The 6,759-nt window shown below is 41.2% G+C and overlaps 1 long non-coding RNA gene across 1 annotated transcript; it reads left to right on the top strand.

The window, feature by feature from the left end:
- The first annotated feature begins 362 nt into the window (after window positions 1-362).
- Window positions 363-6,279, top strand: LOC311254111. The gene is made up of 6 exons (XR_014622202.1): window positions 363-460; window positions 577-650; window positions 1,341-1,544; window positions 4,240-4,432; window positions 4,625-4,832; window positions 4,956-6,279. It is a non-coding gene; the product is annotated as an uncharacterized lncRNA (long non-coding RNA).
- Window positions 6,280-6,759: the final 480 nt, after the last annotated feature.

Raw genomic sequence — 6,759 nt, 5'->3', positions numbered from 1 at the left:
ATGCCAAAACGACCGAGGTGACTGCGACTGCTGCGTGAAGATGCAGTCCTGCTGATTATGGAGGACTAAACATGACTTAAGTATAAATAAATGAATGCATAAATAAATAAATGTGTAAATAAATTAATTAATAAATAAATGCTGAACTAAATGAATAAATAAATAAATGCTGAAATAAAAGAATAAATCAAAGAATAAATAAATGCTTTATATTTATTTATACATTTCTGTTCACCTACATTTATTTATTTCTGTATTTCTGTGTCCATATGTTAACGAGGTAGGAGGTCCTAACCTCAGTCAACAGCATGATTGGTCAAATTGGAGAGCCAGACAAAAGCAAACGATTCCCGATCCCAAGCCTTCCTCCCTGTGAAGTTGTAAACCAGCTCGAAAATGGCCTCGACCAGGAGGCCACTGGCAGACCTGCTTTGGGATGTGGCTGACCAGCTTGAAAATTGTGAGTTTCTTCTGTTTAGGCCTGTAACAAGTATAGGTAAACAGCAGTTGTTGAGTTTAATAATAATTGAGCTTGGTACCCATATGATTTTCACTGCTTTGTTATTTTCTGTACAGCACCGAGGACCCCAACGAGCCAAGTTCACCACCTCCGCCGTCACATAGCATGACACCCAGACACCCAGTGGACGGTAGGTGTCTACAGGGAACAGTTTTTGATTCTAACTCCCATCTGTGGACAAAACTACTATCGCCCGTGATGTGTGATTTTTTTTCAGTGGCGCTGTGCATTAGCTTTAACAGATCACATTGCTATAGTGTGCGATGCTAACATCAACATTAGCCAACAGTAATGGGCGATACAAACGATATGCAATATAAACGATACAAAATTGGCCTACAATAGAGATTTTAATTCTATTGCACTATCGCAATAATGCATGTTGATGACGCAATCCACCCGCGAAATGTAGAGCCGCGGCTGCAACGCATCATCGTCATCTTGAGTAAACATGGCTGAAAGGGAAACGGAGGAGCTGGTGAAAAAGACCGTTGCGACATCCATTATTTGGACGTGGTTCGGATTTAAGCTGTCCGACAAGCAGCAGCAAACTATACTCTGTAGAGTGTGTGGAGCAATTCAGCCGAATTCAGCACAGAGCAGACAGGAAGTCAGACACGAAAGAACAACATGACATCCGGTTAATTTTCAAATAAAACACTCAGTGTTGATGCCAGCACAAAAATCTAAAAAGAGAGTCAAATACAAGCTTTTCTTCTAAGGTGATAGGCCATATCGCCCATCCCTACCAACATATTTCCCCTGCAATCTCTTTATATTATTTTCTAACATTGAGCATGTCCTCTTCACTTGATCCTAGCCGAGGTTTCAAGACTGTTTGGGCCATACATGGGAGGGACAAGGACAGCAAGACGGCGATCCGTTGCTGGGCCCACCCAACTTTATTCCTACACACATTCATTCTGCTGTCTTGTGGACAAAAACGCGGACTTGGTCCCCAACCGAAACGCCAAAGACAGACTTGCTGCAGCAGGTTTAGGGGAAAAACGTCTTACATTTCAAGGTATGTCATACATCTAAAGTCTATGATTGACACACATTTGTCCTGTCAGTGTATTTCTAATACCCAGCAAACATTTTGACGTCTATTTGACGTCTAATCAACGTCGGTCAGGCAGGCAGTTTTTCTGACGTCGGTCTCATGACCGACATCATTTCGATGGCTCTTAGACGGCATCAATTCACGTCGTTTCAACGTCGTTTCGACAGCATATCAACCTTTGTCAAAATACACATGTAATGTATTGCATTTAAAAATATGTTTACCTAAATCGAGTTTCAACTAGTGCCTACATAACTGGCATTACCACATCCATACATTCTATGACAAGCACAGCTCTTGTGCTGTATACATGTGCAATTCTCAATGCTCTAATCTGCAACTATTTAAATTAACTTATCCATTTCAGCAAAAAAAATCCTTAAAATGCAAAGAGGTCAAAAAGTCCAATAGACAACACCAGCAAATTTCACATTTGCCAACTTAAAATATCACAGGAATGGTGAACCTGGTTAAAACTTTCATAGTAAATAAACTCACCTGTGATAAAGTTAAAAATACTCGAATAATGTTCACCCATACTGTAAAATACAAGTAGTACATGGACAAATCTCAGGTAAAAAAAAACAAAAAACGAACATGTTTATTGGAACAAATGTTTTATTGACTTCCTTTTTATTGCAGTCCTGTGGGGGTCTGCCCCTTGCCCCCGCTTCTTGCTTGGGCATGTTTAAGTTGGTTCTGAATCACACTCTATTTATGCATCTGTGGCCTTTGGACTCCATCTCTTCACAGCAGCTGGAGAGAGGGCATAAGAAAAAAATAAAAAAATTTACAGAGCGCCTATTCAGATGTTAAATGCACTTTATAGATGGCAAGAACAAATTGTTTTGGGAGTTGAAAGAGTAATGAAAGAACCACTTCTTAGAGCCACTCAGTAGCCTGAATCTGATGGTTCCTAATAAAGCCAGTAGGCATTAACAATCTGTGCTATGGTAGCCCAGCTTAGCCCAGGATAGCCACATGCACATGAAGCCCATTCAGTAATTTCAATTATGTCAATCTTAGTTTCTTACACTTGATGACATGGAACATCTTTGTGGCTTTAAAAGGCACAACACAGAGAGGCAACACTAAGCATAATTTCTCTTTCATGCAGGTGCCTGGCTGTTCACACAGGGAGCACAATAGCACATTAGAGGTTTTCTTTTAAAGGACAATTCCATTTCGGAATACATTTACTCTAAAAGAATGAATTTGAAGATATTCCTCACTGTTGCTGCTGTTATGCATTAGCTCCTCTGTCCAAGCATCATCACAACAGCGTAAAACAGTGGCGGACGGCTCTGAGGCTGTATCCAAATATTCATATTCATTCAAGCCCCCCCATTCAAGTGTGTGTGTGTGTGTGTGTGTGTGTATCTCACCTGGTGTGCGTCTCACAATAAACCTGTGAAGTGAGGTAAATTGGACAAATAGTTATCAAAACAGGCCTATGCGAGGGACAGAGACACACAAATAGATTACTTTTATATGTAGAGAGATAGTGATTCATCTGAGCATGTCAATGGCATTATGGGGCTGTAGCCACACTATCAGTGAACACTTGTTTCAAATTTGAAGAAGATGGCACAAAGTATGACCATTCTACACCTACGCTGTGATTGACAGATAACCAGCCACAGTATCTGTCACGTCTCTACAATAAGCTGGCGCCCTCTGCCGTTGCGGTCGTGTAGCGACACCAGACAACTATCAGCATGTGTCTACCATAGACATATATAAATAGACGCCGCATCGACTGTGGAGCGACGTGCCTACAGGGCGGCCATCTTGGCCCAGGGGTGTGCCCAGGTCGAAGGCCAGGGCACACCCCTGAATGAGACGCCAGTTCATCCAGGGCCCTCTGATGGCAGAGGCTGCCTTGCATCTTGCAAGGTGCCAACTGCACATCAGGAGCGGTTCAGCATCTTGCTCAAGGATGCTTCAGCATGTAGCTCAGTTCCGCCCAGGGGAGCCGGGGTTCGAACCAGCAACCTTCTGGTGGCTGGTCACCTGCTCTACCCACTGAGCTACAGTCGCCCCCAGTGAAATAACTAATCTGAGACAAAATTTTGGTCTAAATGCGGTGTTATGAATCTATAAACTATCTCTGTAAAAAAAAAAAAAAACTACCAGAAACCGTTAAAGAAGCAGCGTCCCTAGCAACTCCCCTTTACACAGAAAAAACAGACTGCAGTGATCGGTCTAATATAGCTAATACAGTATATTGATCATCATTAGCTCTATGTGCAAGGCAATTTTATTTGTATAGCCCGTCTTTACAAACAGTTTGTCTCAAAGGGCTTTACATGGCATCATAACAACATCCTCTGCCCTTAGACCCTCACATCCACTGAGGAAAAACTCCATGGAAAAAAAATCAAGCAACAGAGGAGGGATCCCTCACCGAGGACGGGCAGACGTGCAATAGATGTTGTTACAGACAAGAAAACAGTTTATAACACAGAATGTTGGATACATGGAAATGTTAACAAGAACTGATGAAGGCAGCTTCTGGTGGGAGGAAAGGCAGGGAGAGCTGGCCAGCTTAATGGGAGGACTGGGTGGCAGACTGGTTCATGGGAAGGGATTACATGGAATTATTTTTTGTTGTAGACAATTCTTCATCTCTCGCTACTTTTCTCATATTTTTAAGGTTTCCCAAAGACAGTAGTTTAAAGAGACAATGGGAACTGGCAGTGAAACGGGAAGGTTTTGTGGCAACTGAGAGGTCCTTGCTCTGCAGTGAGCGCTTCCAGCCAGATGACTTTGACAGAACAGGACAAATTGTTCGGCTGAGACATGGAGTCAAACCATCTGTGTTTAACTTCCCATCTCATTTACAAAAGGTATATGTGCCATTTGGCTAATGAATTCATTAATTTCTATGATTCATATGTCCATGTAAGCATTCCATAGCTACTTAATACCACACTTTTCTAAACTTTTTTTCTGGCTGCATGTTTAGGAATAAAGTACAGTCCACTTTCCGATGCTAAAAACTTTTTAAAAAATGTTGTATTATGTTTCTTAAATTTTAGCAAGTACCATCAAGGACAACAAAAGCTTCAAGGAAAGCAGAAGAAATCCTGCCAGTGGAGTTGCCTCAGCATTTCCATGAGCGCGAGAAGAGAAATAGCAAGCTCCGGGAGCTAAGGGCGAAGAAAAATGTACACACTCTTCTCGAGGATCTGAGGGAGAAAAACCTCATACATGAAGAGCTGAAAGACAAGCTTGAATGCTACTCAGGTAAAATGGAAATACTAATTTGAATATTTTATATAGGTATTTTTTGTTTATAGTCTGTGTTAAACTCTCTTCCTTTTTATTTAAAGGGGTCTTACTAATAAGTTTATGCTTACTGAATTTCAGATCTTCGGGTAGACCTCTTGGCAAAGAAGGGCCATGAGTACACCAGAGAGCAGAGGGAGTTTGCCCTGACGCTACAACTTCATGGTCCAAAGGCATATAGTTTCCTGAGAGAGTCTCAACATCTTCCTCTCCCACATCCCCATACATTGCAAAGGTTTTCTCCATGTTGCCTGATTGTTAAATATATTGTGAGGGACCGAGCTGGCAGGAAAATTCTGAAAAATGGGTGTTCTATACCCAAAATAAGTACATTTGAAAATATTTTATTTCAAAAAACATATAACAACCAATACAAACAACCCATACAAAGAAATTAAGAATTGACTGTACAAAAGTAACTAAATGTGAGCGCTACAAATAGAACTTAGTTACTGCCAAAATGTTAAATAAAGTGTGTACATTGTATAAAACAAGACTAGTGTGTGGTATTTATTCATAATGTGCTCAAAAAATGTAAATGTAATCTAAACAAGACAGTAAAAATTACTGATTTAAAAAGCTCACATCACATCACACACTGTGTTCTGATACATTTTGAGCTTTCAGATATTGATTGATTGATTGAGATTGAGAAACATACATCGACACAAATGCTGCCAAAGGGATAAAAACACAAAAAAGCTGACAGCTTATTTCCATTGTGGTCCCTTTAGTGTGTGTGTGAGTGTGTGTGTCCGTGCGTGTCTGTGAGTGCATATGCATGATGTCTATGAGGGGAATGTGTGGGGAGAATGCTAGTTTCTGTTTATTTTGTTTTTTTCTGAATGGGTTAGGGTGGTCAAATTACTACATTTTATTTTTCAAAGGTGGCTGACTTTCAGTGGATGCAAAGCCTGGCCTCAACAAAATGATGTTGGAGATGCTAGGAGGAAGGTGCACAGAAGACCAAGCTAAATATGGATTGGTGACACTGATTTTGGATGCCATGGCTATTAAAAAGCATGTGCACTACAATCCACAAACTCAAAAAATGTCAGGGTTTGTGGATTTGGGGGATGGATTAAACGAGACCGATGTTGCCTCTGAGGCTCTCGTTCTTATGGTGGTAGGCATTCTAGGGCACTGGAAAGCTCCAGTTGGCTACTATTTTACCAAGACTCTCTCACCAGAAACACAGAAGGTCTTGGTTGTCCATGCCATAGAGGAACTTCATGCTCATGGTTTGAGAGTGATCTGCGTGACGATGGACGGGCATGCAACCAACCTCAGCATGTGCAACCAACTTGGTTGTGACCTTAAAGCAAACCCTCTTGAGCCCCTGAAGACCTTTTCCCCCCATCCAGTGACTGGTGAGAGAGTGTTTGTTACAATGGATGCCTGTCACATGCTGAAACTGGCACGTAACATGCTACAGGTAAGTGCTATCTATCTATCTATCTATCTATCTATCTATCTATCTCTAACATGCTACAGGTAAGTGCTGATTGTTGTTCTAGGCTTATTTGCTTTTTTATTCTATTTTATTGTTGTGTGTTTTATTTACATAGTTATGACTGCATGTGATGATGCATTACATTTTCCTGTCTGTACTTTGGTGAGCTCAGCTGTGACTAATAAAGATTCTAATTCTGATTTTGATTTTGAAGGCTTACAGCCCAGTTAAGAACACCACAGGCCTGATCAGCTGGAGATACATCATCCATCTCAACGATGTTCAAACCAAAGACGGACTGCATGCTGCAAATAAAGTCACTCAAAAGCATGTCCACTTTGAAAACCAAAAAATGAAGGTGTCCCTGGCTGCCCAGACATTGAGTCTGTCTGTTGCAGTGGCTCTCCGCACGCTGAGGGACCTGGGCTACTC

Source organism: Pagrus pagrus, assembly GCF_965226575.1.
Source record: "Pagrus pagrus genome assembly, contig: HAP1_SCAFFOLD_343, whole genome shotgun sequence".
NCBI lineage: Eukaryota > Metazoa > Chordata > Actinopteri > Spariformes > Sparidae > Pagrus > Pagrus pagrus.
The sequence above is the reverse complement of the archived record's forward strand: the minus strand, read 5'-3'. Positions and strand labels throughout refer to the sequence as shown.